The sequence below is a fragment of the Polypterus senegalus genome, unplaced genomic scaffold (assembly GCF_016835505.1).
Source record: "Polypterus senegalus isolate Bchr_013 unplaced genomic scaffold, ASM1683550v1 scaffold_3544, whole genome shotgun sequence".
Lineage (NCBI taxonomy): Eukaryota > Metazoa > Chordata > Cladistia > Polypteriformes > Polypteridae > Polypterus > Polypterus senegalus.
Window position 1 is genome coordinate 1,045 of NW_024383726.1, and position 16,977 is coordinate 18,021.

General features: G+C 43.6%; 16 non-coding genes across 16 annotated transcripts; all 16 read left to right on the top strand.

Annotated features, from left to right (window-relative positions):
* Positions 1 to 984: 984 nt before the first annotated feature.
* trnap-ugg lies at positions 985 to 1,056 on the top strand. Its single transcript has one exon. It is a non-coding gene; the product is annotated as a tRNA-Pro (tRNA).
* Positions 1,057 to 1,366: 310 nt separating this feature from the next.
* On the top strand, positions 1,367 to 1,436 carry trnap-agg. The gene has a single exon. It is a non-coding gene; the product is annotated as a tRNA-Pro (tRNA).
* A 1,484-nt stretch (positions 1,437 to 2,920) lies between these two features.
* trnap-ugg lies at positions 2,921 to 2,992 on the top strand. Its single transcript has one exon. It is a non-coding gene; the product is annotated as a tRNA-Pro (tRNA).
* Positions 2,993 to 3,937: 945 nt separating this feature from the next.
* Positions 3,938 to 4,009, top strand: trnap-ugg. Its single transcript has one exon. It is a non-coding gene; the product is annotated as a tRNA-Pro (tRNA).
* A 944-nt stretch (positions 4,010 to 4,953) lies between these two features.
* trnap-ugg lies at positions 4,954 to 5,025 on the top strand. Its single transcript has one exon. It is a non-coding gene; the product is annotated as a tRNA-Pro (tRNA).
* Positions 5,026 to 5,335: 310 nt separating this feature from the next.
* trnap-agg lies at positions 5,336 to 5,407 on the top strand. The gene has a single exon. It is a non-coding gene; the product is annotated as a tRNA-Pro (tRNA).
* Positions 5,408 to 6,910: 1,503 nt separating this feature from the next.
* On the top strand, positions 6,911 to 6,982 carry trnap-ugg. The gene has a single exon. It is a non-coding gene; the product is annotated as a tRNA-Pro (tRNA).
* Positions 6,983 to 8,305: 1,323 nt separating this feature from the next.
* On the top strand, positions 8,306 to 8,377 carry trnap-agg. Its single transcript has one exon. It is a non-coding gene; the product is annotated as a tRNA-Pro (tRNA).
* A 1,485-nt stretch (positions 8,378 to 9,862) lies between these two features.
* Positions 9,863 to 9,934, top strand: trnap-ugg. The gene has a single exon. It is a non-coding gene; the product is annotated as a tRNA-Pro (tRNA).
* A 939-nt stretch (positions 9,935 to 10,873) lies between these two features.
* On the top strand, positions 10,874 to 10,945 carry trnap-ugg. Its single transcript has one exon. It is a non-coding gene; the product is annotated as a tRNA-Pro (tRNA).
* A 942-nt stretch (positions 10,946 to 11,887) lies between these two features.
* On the top strand, positions 11,888 to 11,958 carry trnap-ugg. The gene has a single exon. It is a non-coding gene; the product is annotated as a tRNA-Pro (tRNA).
* Positions 11,959 to 12,266: 308 nt separating this feature from the next.
* On the top strand, positions 12,267 to 12,338 carry trnap-agg. Its single transcript has one exon. It is a non-coding gene; the product is annotated as a tRNA-Pro (tRNA).
* Positions 12,339 to 12,814: 476 nt separating this feature from the next.
* On the top strand, positions 12,815 to 12,886 carry trnap-cgg. Its single transcript has one exon. It is a non-coding gene; the product is annotated as a tRNA-Pro (tRNA).
* Positions 12,887 to 13,824: 938 nt separating this feature from the next.
* Positions 13,825 to 13,896, top strand: trnap-ugg. Its single transcript has one exon. It is a non-coding gene; the product is annotated as a tRNA-Pro (tRNA).
* A 1,222-nt stretch (positions 13,897 to 15,118) lies between these two features.
* trnap-agg lies at positions 15,119 to 15,190 on the top strand. The gene has a single exon. It is a non-coding gene; the product is annotated as a tRNA-Pro (tRNA).
* A 1,488-nt stretch (positions 15,191 to 16,678) lies between these two features.
* On the top strand, positions 16,679 to 16,750 carry trnap-ugg. Its single transcript has one exon. It is a non-coding gene; the product is annotated as a tRNA-Pro (tRNA).
* Positions 16,751 to 16,977: the final 227 nt, after the last annotated feature.

Sequence of the window (16,977 nt, forward strand, 5' to 3'; positions counted from 1 at the left end):
GCTTTGGGTGCGAGAGGTCCGGTTCAAATCCCGGACAAGCCCGTCTTACTTGCTCGTTTGCGATTCATATCTGAGAGTGTTTAAGTTACGTTTTAGAGATAGTTTCCAATGATAACCATTCCACGTATCGTTCCAGTCTACTTGATGATTAGGCAAAGCAATGGAACGAGATACAGCAACTGATAAATGTTCATCCCGTTGCCGTCAGCGTTTCTTTCACCAGTACGTGTCAATATCTGCACTGCTTCTTACAGAAATATTTTGGCTTGCATGTCGGTAGAAAAGAGAACTTGCTGACCCTAAACACCCTAAAATACCTGACCAACACAACCATTAAGCCATTTAAGACATGGAAACGAACTGATATATACCTGTTGTTGTTGTTTGCTTCTTCTGGCGCTCCGTCAGCTGCTTCCGCACTTTCAGCAATGAGGAAACAGCTGGTGATCATTCTTGAAAGAAGTAAAGCTTTTCGTATGCGGCCAGGAAAGGAAGCAGTAAAGAATTTCCATTTGGAACTGAATTTTTGTCAGGTGTAAATAAAACAAATTCACTTTTCAACTGAAGGATTGAGAGAATGCAGCCTTCGGGCTTTGCCTTAAAGCTTCGGTTAAGGCGAAAGGAATTCTAACGCCGTTTCAGAAGAGTACCCCTTCAGATTTGGGCTGGAAATAAACCTCAATGAGTTTCAAGGATCCGCTAAGATTTATTTCATGCGTTAGTCTGAAATGTTTCTTTGCGCTTAATTTCGCAACTCTGCCAGCATTTGGAATGTGGAATTGATTTTCTGCAGTTTTCAGAACATTTAATTGTCACGTATGTCAGAAACAAAAGAATCCAAAGTTCCTTGCGCCTCTGAGAAGCCCTTGATTTCTTTAGAAGTACATTCCTTCGAGAAATTTTGCTTTGAAACACACAATGCAAATCTTGCGGCAATAGCAGCCATACTGCCTAGGAGAATGCCAAGAAGGCGCGCGCTCAGCTGGCTTGTTGGTCTAGGGGTATGATTCTCGCTTTGGGTGCGAGAGGTCCCGGGTTCAAATCCCGGACAAGCCCTCCTTCATTTACCCACGTTAACTCTTGTCCTAGTGCTTCAACTCGGTTGCGTTCTTTGCATTACCGGGCAAAGTCTGAGCGACATGCAAACGGTTGTCGACCTATAATAGTTTGCCTCTGTTTTGCGCTTCCACTACCCAAATTGGCCTTAACCCAACGGGAATCATTGCGCCACTCAACACGCAGATTGTAGGCAACCGTTGTCTTCAAGTGTATCCTGTAAAGCCATGAAAAATGAACTCTTGAAATGGGTGATGAGAATTAAAATTCCAAACCCTAAGTGGGACATTAAAAGTGTTCCACATGTGCTGGCTTGTTGGTCTAGGGTATGATTCTCGCTTAGGGTGCGAGAGGTCCGGGTTCAAATCCCGGACAAGCCCGTCTTTGCTTGATCCTTTGCAGTTTGCCTCTTCCGGAAATGGTGGGAATCCCCCCATGAAGCTTCTGAATGGCTTAAGAAAGAGCAACGTCTCGCTTACCAGATGCAGCTGAGAAGAAAACGCACCCGTTCAAAAGCGACAACCTTAAAGGAGCTCCTCTTCCCATTGCTGCCTTTCCTGGTAGGGTTCTTCCTAAAGAACCGCTTTTCCTTGGTGAAACGGCACAAAAGCGATTCCTTACCTGGAATGATTGAAAATAGCTTCATCTGTTCTTCTTGCCGCTGCTGCCTAGAACTTGAAGGAAAACTTTGGCGATTTTGCTGAAAGCAGTGTAAAGCTTCACACAAAGGAAGACAATTCTCTGATGGGATAATTGATTTCTACTTTCAGCGGTCCAATTCCAGAGGTAAAACATCCGTCTGAACCTTAAGTTTTAAAACACTGCGGTCAGGCCCCCAGCTCGATGTTGGCTTGTTGGTCTAGGGGTATGATTCTCGCCGGTGCGTGAGGTCCCGGGTTCAAATCCCGGACAAGCCCGTCTTACTTTCTTCGTTTGCGATTCATATCTGAGAGTGTTTCAGTTACGTTTTAGAGATAGTTTCCAATGCTAACCATTCCACGTACCGTTCCAGTCTACTTGATGATTAGGCAGAGCAATGGAACGAGATACAGCAACTGATCAATGTTCATCCCGCTGCCGTCGGCGTTCCTTTCACCAGTGCGTGCCAATATCTGCACTGCTTCTTACAGAAATATTTTGGCTTGCATGTCGGTAGAAAAGAGAACTTGCTGACACTAAACACCCTAAAATACCTGACCAACACAACCATTAAGCCATTTAAGACATGGAAACGAACTGATATATATCTATTGTTGTTGTTTTCTTCTTCTTGCCGCTCCTTCAGCTGCTTCCGCACTTTCAGCAATTAGGGAACAGCTGGTGATCATTTCTTGAAAGAAGTAAAGCTTTTCGTATGCGGCCAGGAAAGGAAGCAGTAAAGAATTTCCATTTAGAACTGAATTTTTGTCAGGTGTAAATAAAACAAATTCACTTTTCAACTGAAGGATTGAGAGAATGCAGCCTTCCGGGCATTTGCTTTAAAGCTTCGGTTAAGACGAAAGGAATTCTAACGCCGTTTCAGAAGAGTACCCCTTCAGATTTGGGCTGGAAATAAACCTCAATGAGTTTCAAGGATCCGCTAAGATTTATTTCATGCGTTAGTGTGAAATGTTTCTTTGCGCTGAATTTCGCAACTCTGCCAGCATTTGGAATGTGGAATTGATTTTCTACAGTTTTCAGAACATTTAATTGTCACGTATGTCAGAAACAAAAGAACCCAAAGTTCCTTGCGCCTCTGAGAAGCCCTTGATTTCTTTAGAAGTGCATTCCTTCGAGAAATTTTGCTTTGAAACACACAATGCAAATCTTGCGGCAATAGCAGCCATACTGCCTAGGAGAATGCCAAAAAGGCGCGCGCTCAGCCGGCTTGTTGGTCTAGGGGTATGATTCTCGCTTTGGGTGCGAGAGGTCCCGGGTTCAAATCCCGGACAAGCCCGTCTTACTTGCTTCGTTTGCGATTCATATCTGAGAGTGTTTAAGTTACGTTTTAGAGATAGTTTCCAATGATAACCATTCCACGTATCGTTCCAGTCTACTTGATGATTAGGCAAAGCAATGGAACGAGATACAGCAACTGATAAATGTTCATCCCGTTGCCGTCGGCGTTTCTTTCACCAGTACGTGTCAATATCTGCACTGCTTCTTACAGAAATATTTTGGCTTGCATGTCGGTAGAAAAGAGAACTTGCTGACCCTAAACACCCTAAAATACCTGACCAACACAACCATTAAGCCATTTAAGACATGGAAACGAACTGATATATACCTGTTGTTGTTGTTTGCTTCTTCTGGCGCTCCGTCAGCTGCTTCCGCACTTTCAGCAATGAGGAAACAGCTGGTGATCATTTCTTGAAAGAAGTAAAGCTTTTCGTATGCGGCCAGGAAAGGAAGCAGTAAAGAATTTCCATTTGGAACTGAATTTTTGTCAGGTGTAAATAAAACAAATTCACTTTTCAACTGAAGGATTGAGAGAATGCAGCCTTCCGGGTTTTTGCCTTAAAGCTTCGGTTAAGACGAAAGGAATTCTAACGCCGTTTCAGAAGAGTACCCCTTCAGATTTGGGCTGGAAATAAACCTCAATGAGTTTCAAGGATCCGCTAAGATTTATTTCATGCGTTAGTCTGAAATGTTTCTTTGCGCTTAATTTCGCAACTCTGCCAGCATTTGGAATGTGGAATTGATTTTCTGCAGTTTTCAGAACATTTAATTGTCACGTATGTCAGAAACAAAAGAATCCAAAGTTCCTTGCGCCTCTGAGAAGCCCTTGATTTCTTTAGAAGTGCATTCCTTCGAGAAATTTTGCTTTGAAACACACAATGCAAATCTTGCGGCAATAGCAGCCATACTGCCTAGGAGAATGCCAAAAAGCGCGCGCTCAGCCGGCTTGTTGGTCTAGGGGTATGATTCTCGCTTTGGGTGCGAGAGGTCCCGGGTTCAAATCCCGGACAAGCCCGTCTTACTTGCTTCGTTTGCGATTCATATCTGAGAGTGTTTAAGTTACGTTTTAGAGATAGTTTCCAATGATAACCATTCCACGTATCGTTCCAGTCTACTTGATGATTAGGCAAAGCAATGGAACGAGATACAGCAACTGATAAATGTTCATCCCGTTGCCGTCAGCGTTTCTTTCACCAGTGCGTGTCAATATCTGCACTGCTTCTTACAGAAATATTTTGGCTTGCATGTCGGTAGAAAAGAGAACTTGCTGACCCTAAACACCCTAAAATACCTGACCAACACAACCATTAAGCCATTTAAGACATGGAAACGAACTGATATATACCTGTTGTTGTTGTTTGCTTCTTCTGGCCGCTCCGTCAGCTGCTTCCGCACTTTCAGCAATGAGGAAACAGCTGGTGATCATTTCTTGAAAGAAGTAAAGCTTTTCGTATGCGGCCAGGAAAGGAAGCAGTAAAGAATTTCCATTTGGAACTGAATTTTTGTCAGGTGTAAATAAAACAAATTCACTTTTCAACTGAAGGATTGAGAGAATGCAGCCTTCCGGGTTTTTGCCTTAAAGCTTGTTAAGGCGAAAGGAATTCTAACGCCGTTTCAGAAGAGTACCCCTTCAGATTTGGGCTGGAAATAAACCTCAATGAGTTTCAAGGATCCGCTAAGATTTATTTCATGCGTTAGTCTGAAATGTTTCTTTGCGCTTAATTTCGCAACTCTGCCAGCATTTGGAATGTGGAATTGATTTTCTGCAGTTTTCAGAACATTTAATTGTCACGTATGTCAGAAACAAAAGAATCCAAAGTTCCTTGCGCCTCTGAGAAGCCCTTGATTTCTTTAGAAGTACATTCCTTCGAGAAATTTTGCTTTGAAACACACAATGCAAATCTTGCGGCAATAGCAGCCATACTGCCTAGGAGAATGCCAAGAAAGCGGCGCTCAGCCGGCTTGTTGGTCTAGGGGTATGATTCTCGCTTTGGGTGCGAGAGGTCCCGGGTTCAAATCCCGGACAAGCCCTCCTTCATTTACCCACGTTAACTCTTGTCCTAGTGCTTCAACTCGGTTGCGTTCTTTGCATTACGGGCAAAGTCTGAGCGACATGCAAAGCGGTTGTCGACCTATAATAGTTTGCCTCTGTTTTGCGCTTCCACTACCCAAATTGGCCTTAACCCAACGGGAATCATTGCGCCACTCAACACGCAGATTGTAGGCAACCGTTGTCTTCAAGTGTATCCTGTAAAGCCATGAAAAATGAACTCTTGAAATGGGTGATGAGAATTAAAATTCCAAACCCTAAGTGGGACATTAAAAGTGTTCCACATGTGCTGGCTTGTTGGTCTAGGGGTATGATTCTCGCTTAGGGTGCGAGAGGTCCCGGGTTCAAATCCCGGACAAGCCCGTCTTTGCTTGATCCTTTGCAGTTTGCCTCTTCCGGAAATGGTGGGAATCCCCCCATGAAGCTTCTGAATGGCTTAAGAAAGGCGTTGCTCCCGTCTCGCTTACCAGATGCAGCTGAGAAGAAAACGCACCCGTTCAAAAGCGACAACCTTAAAGGAGCTCCTCTTCCCATTGCTGCCTTTCCTGGTAGGGTTCTTCCTAAAGAACCGCTTTTCCTTGGTGAAACGGCACAAAACGATTCCTTACCTGGAATGATTGAAAATAGCTTCATCTGTTCTTCTTGCCGCTGCTGCCTAGAACTTGAAGGAAAACTTTGGCGATTTTGCTGAAAGCAGTGTAAAGCTTCACACAAAGGAAGACAATTCTCTGATGGGATAATTGATTTCTACTTTCAGCGGTCCAATTCCAGAGGTAAAACATCCGTACGAACCTTAAGTTTTAAAACACTGCCGGTCAGGCCCCCCGCAGCTCGATGTTGGCTTGTTGGTCTAGGGGGATGATTCTTGCTTCGGGTGCGAGAGGTCCGGTTCAAATCCCGGACAAGCCCGTCTTTACTTGATCCTTTGCGATTCATATCTGAGAGTGTTTCAGTTACGTTTTAGAGATAGTTTCCAATGCTAACCATTCCACGTACGTTCCAGTCTACTTGATGATTAGGCAGAGCAATAGGCAAAGCAATGGAACGAGATACAGCAACTGATCAATGTTCATCCCGCTGCCGTCGGCGTTCCTTTCACCAGTACGTGCCAATATCTGCACTGCTTCTTACAGAAATATTTTGGCTTGCATGTCGGTAGAAAAGAGAACTTGCTGACACTAAACACCCTAAAATACCTGACCAACACAACCATTAAGCCATTTAAGACATGGAAACGAACTGATATATATCTATTGTTGTTGTTTTCTTCTTCTTGCCGCTCCTTCAGCTGCTTCCGCACTTTCAGCAATTAGGGAACAGCTGGTGATCATTTCTTGAAAGAAGTAAAGCTTTTCGTATGCGGCCAGGAAAGGAAGCAGTAAAGAATTTCCATTTAGAACTGAATTTTTGTCAGGTGTAAATAAAACAAATTCACTTTTCAACTGAAGGATTGAGAGAATGCAGCCTTCCGGGCATTTGCTTTAAAGCTTCGGTTAAGACGAAAGGAATTCTAACGCCGTTTCAGAAGAGTACCCCTTCAGATTTGGGCTGGAAATAAACCTCAATGAGTTTCAAGGATCCGCTAAGATTTATTTCATGCGTTAGTCTGAAATGTTTCTTTGCGCTTAATTTCGCAACTCTGCCAGCATTTGGAATGTGGAATTGATTTTCTGCAGTTTTCAGAACATTTAATTGTCACGTATGTCAGAAACAAAAGAATCCAAAGTTCCTTGCGCCTCTGAGAAGCCCTTGATTTCTTTAGAAGTGCATTCCTTCGAAAATTTTGCTTTGAAACACACAATGCAAATCTTGCGGCAATAGCAGCCATACTGCCTAGGAGAATGCCAAAAAGGCACGCGCTCAGCCGGCTTGTTGGTCTAGGGGTATGATTCTCGCTTTGGGTGCGAGAGGTCCCGGGTTCAAATCCCGGACAAGCCCGTCTTACTTGCTTCGTTTGCGATTCATATCTGAGAGTGTTTAAGTTACGTTTTAGAGATAGTTTCCAATGATAACCATTCCACGTATCGTTCCAGTCTACTTGATGATTAGGCAAAGCAATGGAACGAGATACAGCAACTGATAAATGTTCATCCCGTTGCCGTCAGCGTTTCTTTCACCAGTACGTGTCAATATCTGCACTGCTTCTTACAGAAATATTTTGGCTTGCATGTCGGTAGAAAAGAGAACTTGCTGACCCTAAACACCCTAAAATACCTGACCAACACAACCATTAAGCCATTTAAGACATGGAAACGAACTGATATATACCTGTTGTTGTTGTTTGCTTCTTCTGGCGCTCCGTCAGCTGCTTCCGCACTTTCAGCAATGAGGAAACAGCTGGTGATCATTTCTTGAAAGAAGTAAAGCTTTTCGTATGCGGCCAGGAAAGGAAGCAGTAAAGAATTTCCATTTGGAACTGAATTTTTGTCAGGTGTAAATAAAACAAATTCACTTTTCAACTGAAGGATTGAGAGAATGCAGCCTTCCGGGTTTTTGCCTTAAAGCTTCGGTTAAGACGAAAGGAATTCTAACGCCGTTTCAGAAGAGTACCCCTTCAGATTTGGGCTGGAAATAAACCTCAATGAGTTTCAAGGATCCGCTAAGATTTATTTCATGCGTTAGTCTGAAATGTTTCTTTGCGCTTAATTTCGCAACTCTGCCAGCATTTGGAATGTGGAATTGATTTTCTGCAGTTTTCAGAACATTTAATTGTCACGTATGTCAGAAACAAAAGAATCCAAAGTTCCTTGCGCCTCTGAGAAGCCCTTGATTTCTTTAGAAGTACATTCCTTCGAGAAATTTTGCTTTGAAACACACAATGCAAATCTTGCGGCAATAGCAGCCATACTGCCTAGGAGAATGCCAAGAAAGCGCGCGCAGCAGCTTGTTGGTCTAGGGGTATGATTCTCGCTTTGGGTGCGAGAGGTCCGGTTCAAATCCCGGACAAGCCCTCCTTCATTTACCCACGTTAACTCTTGTCCTAGTGCTTCAACTCGGTTGCGTTCTTTGCATTACGGGCAAAGTCTGAGCGACATGCAAAGCGGTTGTCGACCTATAATAGTTTGCCTCTGTTTTGCGCTTCCACTACCCAAATTGGCCTTAACCCAACGGGAATCATTGCGCCACTCAACACGCAGATTGTAGGCAACCGTTGTCTTCAAGTGTATCCTGTAAAGCCATGAAAAATGAACTCTTGAAATGGGTGATGAGAATTAAAATTCCAAACCCTAAGTGGGACATTAAAAGTGTTCCACATGTGCTGGCTTGTTGGTCTAGGGGTATGATTCTCGCTTAGGGTGCGAGAGGTCCCGGGTTCAAATCCCGGACAAGCCCGTCTTTGCTTGATCCTTTGCAGTTTGCCTCTTCCGGAAATGGTGGGAATCCCCCCATGAAGCTTCTGAATGGCTTAAGAAAGGCGTTGCTCCCGTCTCGCTTACCAGATGCAGCTGAGAAGAAAACGCACCCGTTCAAAAGCGACAACCTTAAAGGAGCTCCTCTTCCCATTGCTGCCTTTCCTGGTAGGGTTCTTCCTAAAGAACCGCTTTTCCTTGGTGAAACGGCACAAAACGATTCCTTACCTGGAATGATTGAAAATAGCTTCATCTGTTCTTCTTGCCGCTGCTGCCTAGAACTTGAAGGAAAACTTTGGCGATTTTGCTGAAAGCAGTGTAAAGCTTCACACAAAGGAAGACAATTCTCTGATGGGATAATTGATTTCTACTTTCAGCGGTCCAATTCCAGAGGTAAAACATCCGTCGAACCTTAAGTTTTAAAACACTGCCGGTCAGGCCCCGCAGCTCGATGTTGGCTTGTTGGTCTAGGGGTATGATTCTCGCCGGTGCGTGAGGTCCCGGGTTCAAATCCCGGACAAGCCCGTCTTACTTTCTTCGTTTGCGATTCATATCTGAGAGTGTTTCAGTTACGTTTTAGAGATAGTTTCCAATGCTAACCATTCCACGTACCGTTCCAGTCTACTTGATGATTAGGCAGAGCAATGGAACGAGATACAGCAACTGATCAATGTTCATCCCGCTGCCGTCGGCGTTCCTTTCACCAGTACGTGCCAATATCTGCACTGCTTCTTACAGAAATATTTTGGCTTGCATGTCGGTAGAAAAGAGAACTTGCTGACACTAAACACCCTAAAATACCTGACCAACACAACCATTAAGCCATTTAAGACATGGAAACGAACTGATATATATCTATTGTTGTTGTTTTCTTCTTCTTGCCGCTCCTTCAGCTGCTTCCGCACTTTCAGCAATTAGGGAACAGCTGGTGATCATTTCTTGAAAGAAGTAAAGCTTTTCGTATGCGGCCAGGAAAGGAAGCAGTAAAGAATTTCCATTTAGAACTGAATTTTTGTCAGGTGTAAATAAAACAAATTCACTTTTCAACTGAAGGATTGAGAGAATGCAGCCTTCCGGGCATTTGCTTTAAAGCTTCGGTTAAGACGAAAGGAATTCTAACGCCGTTTCAGAAGAGTACCCCTTCAGATTTGGGCTGGAAATAAACCTCAATGAGTTTCAAGGATCCGTGAAGATTGATTTTATGCGTTAGTGTGAAATGTTTCTTTGCGCTGAATTTCTCAACTCTGCCAGCATTTGGAATGTGGAATTGATTTTCTACAGTTTTCAGAACATTTAATTGTCACGTATGTCAGAAACAAAAAGAACCCAAAGTTCCTTGCGCCTCTGAGAAGCCCTTGATTTCTTTAGAAGTGCATTCCTTCGAGAAATTTTGCTTTGAAACACACAATGCAAATCTTGCGGCAATAGCAGCCATACTGCCTAGGAGAATGCCAAAAAGGCGCTCAGCGGCTTGTTGGTCTAGGGGTATGATTCTCGCTTTGGGTGCGAGAGGTCCCGGGTTCAAATCCCGGACAAGCCCGTCTTACTTGCTTCGTTTGCGATTCATATCTGAGAGTGTTTAAGTTACGTTTTAGAGATAGTTTCCAATGATAACCATTCCACGTATCGTTCCAGTCTACTTGATGATTAGGCAAAGCAATGGAACGAGATACAGCAACTGATAAATGTTCATCCCGTTGCCGTCGGCGTTTCTTTCACCAGTACGTGTCAATATCTGCACTGCTTCTTACAGAAATATTTTGGCTTGCATGTCGGTAGAAAAGAGAACTTGCTGACCCTAAACACCCTAAAATACCTGACCAACACAACCATTAAGCCATTTAAGACATGGAAACGAACTGATATATACCTGTTGTTGTTGTTTGCTTCTTCTGGCGCTCCGTCAGCTGCTTCCGCACTTTCAGCAATGAGGAAACAGCTGGTGATCATTTCTTGAAAGAAGTAAAGCTTTTCGTATGCGGCCAGGAAAGGAAGCAGTAAAGAATTTCCATTTGGAACTGAATTTTTGTCAGGTGTAAATAAAACAAATTCACTTTTCAACTGAAGGATTGAGAGAATGCAGCCTTCCGGGTTTTTGCCTTAAAGCTTCGGTTAAGACGAAAGGAATTCTAACGCCGTTTCAGAAGAGTACCCCTTCAGATTTGGGCAAATAAACCTCAATGAGTTTCAAGGATCCGCTAAGATTTATTTCATGCGTTAGTCTGAAATGTTTCTTTGCGCTTAATTTCGCAACTCTGCCAGCATTTGGAATGTGGAATTGATTTTCTGCAGTTTTCAGAACATTTAATTGTCACGTATGTCAGAAACAAAAAGAATCCAAAGTTCCTTGCGCCTCTGAGAAGCCCTTGATTTCTTTAGAAGTGCATTCCTTCGAAAATTTTGCTTAGAAACACACAATGCAAATCTTGCGGCAATAGCAGCCAAACTGCCTAGGAGAATGCCAAAAGCGCGCTCAGCCGGCTTGTTGGTCTAGGGGTATGATTCTCGCTTTGGGTGCGAGAGGTCCCGGGTTCAAATCCCGGACAAGCCCGTCTTACTTGCTTCGTTTGCGATTCATATCTGAGAGTGTTTAAGTTACGTTTTAGAGATAGTTTCCAATGATAACCATTCCGTATCGTTCCAGTCTACTTGATGATTAGGCAAAGCAATGGAACGAGATACAGCAACTGATAAATGTTCATCCCGTTGCCGTCAGCGTTTCTTTCACCAGTCCGTGTCAATATCTGCACTGCTTCTTACAGAAATATTTTGGCTTGCATGTCGGTAGAAAAGAGAACTTGCTGACCCTAAACACCCTAAAATACCTGACCAACACAACCATTAAGCCATTTAAGACATGGAAACGAACTGATATATACCTGTTGTTGTTGTTTGCTTCTTCTGGCGGCCCCGTCAGCTGCCTCCGCACTTTCAGCAATGAGGAAACAGCTGGTGATCATTTCTTGAAAGAAGTAAAGCTTTTCGTATGCGGCCAGGAAAGGAAGCAGTAAAGAATTTCCATTTGGAACTGAATTTTTGTCAGGTGTAAATAAAACAAATTCACTTTTCAACTGAAGGATTGAGAGAATGCAGCCTTCGGGTTTTGCCTTAAAGCTTCGGTTAAGACGAAAGGAATTCTAACGCCGTTTCAGAAGAGTACCCCTTCAGATTTGGGCTGGAAATAAACCTCAATGAGTTTCAAGGATCCGCTAAGATTTATTTCATGCGTTAGTCTGAAATGTTTCTTTGCGCTTAATTTCGCAACTCTGCCAGCATTTGGAATGTGGAATTGATTTTCTGCAGTTTTCAGAACATTTAATTGTCACGTATGTCAGAAACAAAAAGAATCCAAAGTTCCTTGCGCCTCTGAGAAGCCCTTGATTTCTTTAGAAGTACATTCCTTCGAGAAATTTTGCTTTGAAACACACAATGCAAATCTTGCGGCAATAGCAGCCATACTGCCTAGGAGAATGCCAAAAAGGCGCGCTCAGCCGGCTTGTTGGTCTAGGGTATGATTCTCGCTTTGGGTGCGAGAGGTCCCGGGTTCAAATCCCGGACAAGCCCTCCTTCATTTACCCACGTTAACTCTTGTCCTAGTGCTTCAACTCGGTTGCGTTCTTTGCATTACGGGCAAAGTCTGCGACATGCAAAACGGTTGTCGACCTATAATAGTTTGCCTCTGTTTTGCGCTTCCACTACCCAAATTGGCCTTAACCCAACGGGAATCATTGCGCCACTCAACACGCAGATTGTAGGCAACCGTTGTCTTCAAGTGTATCCTGTAAAGCCATGAAAAATGAACTCTTGAAATGGGTGATGAGAATTAAAATTCCAAACCCTAAGTGGGACATTAAAAGTGTTCCACATGTGCTGGCTTGTTGGTCTAGGGGTATGATTCTCGCTTAGGGTGCGAGAGGTCCCGGGTTCAAATCCCGGACAAGCCCGTCTTTGCTTGATCCTTTGCAGTTTGCCTCTTCCGGAAATGGTGGGAATCCCCCCATGAAGCTTCTGAATGGCTTAAGAAAGGCGTTGCTCCCGTCTCGCTTACCAGATGCAGCTGAGAAGAAAACGCACCCGTTCAAAAGCGACAACCTTAAAGGAGCTCCTCTTCCCATTGCTGCCTTTCCTGGTAGGGTTCTTCCTAAAGAACCGCTTTTCCTTGGTGAAACGGCACAAAACGATTCCTTACCTGGAATGATTGAAAATAGCTTCATCTGTTCTTCTTGCCGCTGCTGCCTAGAACTTGAAGGAAAACTTTGGCGATTTTGCTGAAAGCAGTGTAAAGCTTCACACAAAGGAAGACAATTCTCTGATGGGATAATTGATTTCTACTTTCAGCGGTCCAATTCCAGAGGTAAAACATCCGTATGAACCTTAAGTTTTAAAACACTGCCGGTCAGGCCCCCCGCAGCTCGATGTTGGCTTGTTGGTCTAGGGGTATGATTCTCGCTTCGGGTGCGTGAGGTCCCGGGTTCAAATCCCGGACAAGCCCGTCTTACTTTCTTCGTTTGCGATTCATATCTGAGAGTGTTTCAGTTACGTTTTAGAGATAGTTTCCAATGCTAACCATTCCACGTACCGTTCCAGTCTACTTGATGATTAGGCAGAGCAATGGAACGAGATACAGCAACTGATCAATGTTCATCCCGCTGCCGTCGGCGTTCCTTTCACCAGTACGTGCCAATATCTGCACTGCTTCTTACAGAAATATTTTGGCTTGCATGTCGGTAGAAAAGAGAACTTGCTGACACTAAACACCCTAAAATACCTGACCAACACAACCATTAAGCCATTTAAGACATGGAAACGAACTGATATATATCTATTGTTGTTGTTTTCTTCTTCTTGCCGCTCCTTCAGCTGCTTCCGCACTTTCAGCAATTAGGGAACAGCTGGTGATCATTTCTTGAAAGAAGTAAAGCTTTTCGTATGCGGCCAGGAAAGGAAGCAGTAAAGAATTTCCATTTAGAACTGAATTTTTGTCAGGTGTAAATAAAACAAATTCACTTTTCAACTGAAGGATTGAGAGAATGCAGCCTTCCGGGCATTTGCTTTAAAGCTTCGGTTAAGACGAAAGGAATTCTAACGCCGTTTCAGAAGAGTACCCCTTCAGATTTGGGCTGGAAATAAACCTCAATGAGTTTCAAGGATCTAAGATTTATTTCATGCGTTAGTCTGAAATGTTTCTTTGCGCTGAATTTCGCAACTCTGCCAGCATTTGGAATGTGGAATTGATTTTCTGCAGTTTTCAGAACATTTAATTGTCACGTATGTCAGAAACAAAAAAATCCAAAGTTCCTTGCGCCTCTGAGAAGCCCTTGATTTCTTTAGAAGTGCATTCCTTCGAAAATTTTGCTTTGAAAAACACAATGCAAATCTTGCGGCAATAGCAGCCATACTGCCTAGGAGAATGCCAAAAGCGCGCTCAGCGGCTTGTTGGTCTAGGGGTATGATTCTCGCTTTGGGTGCGAGAGGTCCCGGGTTCAAATCCCGGACAAGCCCGTCTTACTTGCTTCGTTTGCGATTCATATCTGAGAGTGTTTAAGTTACGTTTTAGAGATAGTTTCCAATGATAACCATTCCACGTATCGTTCCAGTCTACTTGATGATTAGGCAAAGCAATGGAACGAGATACAGCAACTGATAAATGTTCATCCCGTTGCCGTCAGCGTTTCTTTCACCAGTACGTGTCAATATCTGCACTGCTTCTTACAGAAATATTTTGGCTTGCATGTCGGTAGAAAAGAGAACTTGCTGACCCTAAACACCCTAAAATACCTGACCAACACAACCATTAAGCCATTTAAGACATGGAAACGAACTGATATATACCTGTTGTTGTTGTTTGCTTCTTCTGGCGCTCCGTCAGCTGCTTCCGCACTTTCAGCAATGAGGAAACAGCTGGTGATCATTTCTTGAAAGAAGTAAAGCTTTTCGTATGCGGCCAGGAAAGGAAGCAGTAAAGAATTTCCATTTGGAACTGAATTTTTGTCAGGTGTAAATAAAACAAATTCACTTTTCAACTGAAGGATTGAGAGAATGCAGCCTTCCGGGTTTTTGCCTTAAAGCTTCGGTTAAGACGAAAGGAATTCTAACGCCGTTTCAGAAGAGTACCCCTTCAGATTTGGGCTGGAAATAAACCTCAATGAGTTTCAAGGATCCGCTAAGATTTATTTCATGCGTTAGTCTGAAATGTTTCTTTGCGCTTAATTCGCAACTCTGCCAGCATTTGGAATGTGGAATTGATTTTCTGCAGTTTTCAGAACATTTAATTGTCACGTATGTCAGAAACAAAAGAATCCAAAGTTCCTTGCGCCTCTGAGAAGCCCTTGATTTCTTTAGAAGTACATTCCTTCGAGAAATTTTGCTTTGAAACACACAATGCAAATCTTGCGGCAATAGCAGCCATACTGCCTAGGAGAATGCCAAAAAGGCGCGCGCTCAGCCGGCTTGTTGGTCTAGGGGATGATTCTCGCTTTGGGTGCGAGAGGTCCCGGTTCAAATCCCGGACAAGCCCTCCTTAGTTTGCCTCTGTTTTGCGCTTCCACTACCCAAATTGGCCTTAACCCAACGGGAATCATTGCGCCACTCAACACGCAGATTGTAGGCAACCGTTGTCTTCAAGTGTATCCTGTAAAGCCATGAAAAATGAACTCTTGAAATGGGTGATGAGAATTAAAATTCCAAACCCTAAGTGGGACATTAAAAGTGTTCCACATGTGCTGGCTTGTTGGTCTAGGGGTATGATTCTCGCTTAGGGTGCGAGAGGTCCCGGGTTCAAATCCCGGACAAGCCCGTCTTTGCTTGATCCTTTGCAGTTTGCCTCTTCCGGAAATGGTGGGAATCCCCCCATGAAGCTTCTGAATGGCTTAAGAAAGGCGTTGCTCCCGTCTCGCTTACCAGATGCAGCTGAGAAGAAAACGCACCCGTTCAAAAGCGACAACCTTAAAGGAGCTCCTCTTCCCATTGCTGCCTTTCCTGGTAGGGTTCTTCCTAAAGAACCGCTTTTCCTTGGTGAAACGGCACAAAACGATTCCTTACCTGGAATGATTGAAAATAGCTTCATCTGTTCTTCTTGCCGCTGCTGCCTAGAACTTGAAGGAAAACTTTGGCGATTTTGCTGAAAGCAGTGTAAAGCTTCACACAAAGGAAGACAATTCTCTGATGGGATAATTGATTTCTACTTTCAGCGGTCCAATTCCAGAGGTAAAACATCCGTATGAACCTTAAGTTTTAAAACACTGCCGGTCAGGCCCCCAGCTCGATGTTGGCTTGTTGGTCTAGGGGTATGATTCTCGCCGGTGCGTGAGGTCCGGTTCAAATCCCGGACAAGCCCGTCTTACTTTCTTCGTTTGCGATTCATATCTGAGAGTGTTTCAGTTACGTTTTAGAGATAGTTTCCAATGCTAACCATTCCACGTACCGTTCCAGTCTACTTGATGATTAGGCAGAGCAATGGAACGAGATACAGCAACTGATCAATGTTCATCCCGCTGCCGTCGGCGTTCCTTTCACCAGTACGTGCCAATATCTGCACTGCTTCTTACAGAAATATTTTGGCTTGCATGTCGGTAGAAAAGAGAACTTGCTGACACTAAACACCCTAAAATACCTGACCAACACAACCATTAAGCCATTTAAGACATGGAAACGAACTGATATATATCTATTGTTGTTGTTTTCTTCTTCTTGCCGCTCCTTCAGCTGCTTCCGCACTTTCAGCAATTAGGGAACAGCTGGTGATCATTTCTTGAAAGAAGTAAAGCTTTTCGTATGCGGCCAGGAAAGGAAGCAGTAAAGAATTTCCATTTAGAACTGAATTTTTGTCAGGTGTAAATAAAACAAATTCACTTTTCAACTGAAGGATTGAGAGAATGCAGCCTTCCGGGCATTTGCTTTAAAGCTTCGGTTAAGACGAAAGGAATTCTAACGCCGTTTCAGAAGAGTACCCCTTCAGATTTGGGCTGGAAATAAACCTCAATGAGTTTCAAGGATCCGCTAAGATTTATTTCATGCGTTAGTCTGAAATGTTTCTTTGCGCTGAATTTCGCAACTCTGCCAGCATTTGGAATGTGGAATTGATTTTCTGCAGTTTTCAGAACATTTAATTGTCACGTATGTCAGAAACAAAAAGAATCCAAAGTTCCTTGCGCCTCTGAGAAGCCCTTGATTTCTTTAGAAGTGCATTCCTTCGAGAAATTTTGCTTTGAAACACACAATGCAAATCTTGCGGCAATAGCAGCCATACTGCCTAGGAGAATGCCAAAAAGGCGCGCGCTCAGCCGGCTTGTTGGTCTAGGGGTATGATTCTCGCTTTGGGTGCGAGAGGTCCCGGGTTCAAATCCCGGACAAGCCCGTCTTACTTGCTTCGTTTGCGATTCATATCTGAGAGTGTTTAAGTTACGTTTTAGAGATAGTTTCCAATGATAACCATTCCACGTATCGTTCCAGTCTACTTGATGATTAGGCAAAGCAATGGAGCGAGATACAGCAACTGATAAATGTTCATCCCGTTGCCGTCAGCGTTTCTTTCACCAGTACGTGTCAATATCTGCACTGCTTCTTACAGAAATATTTTGGCTT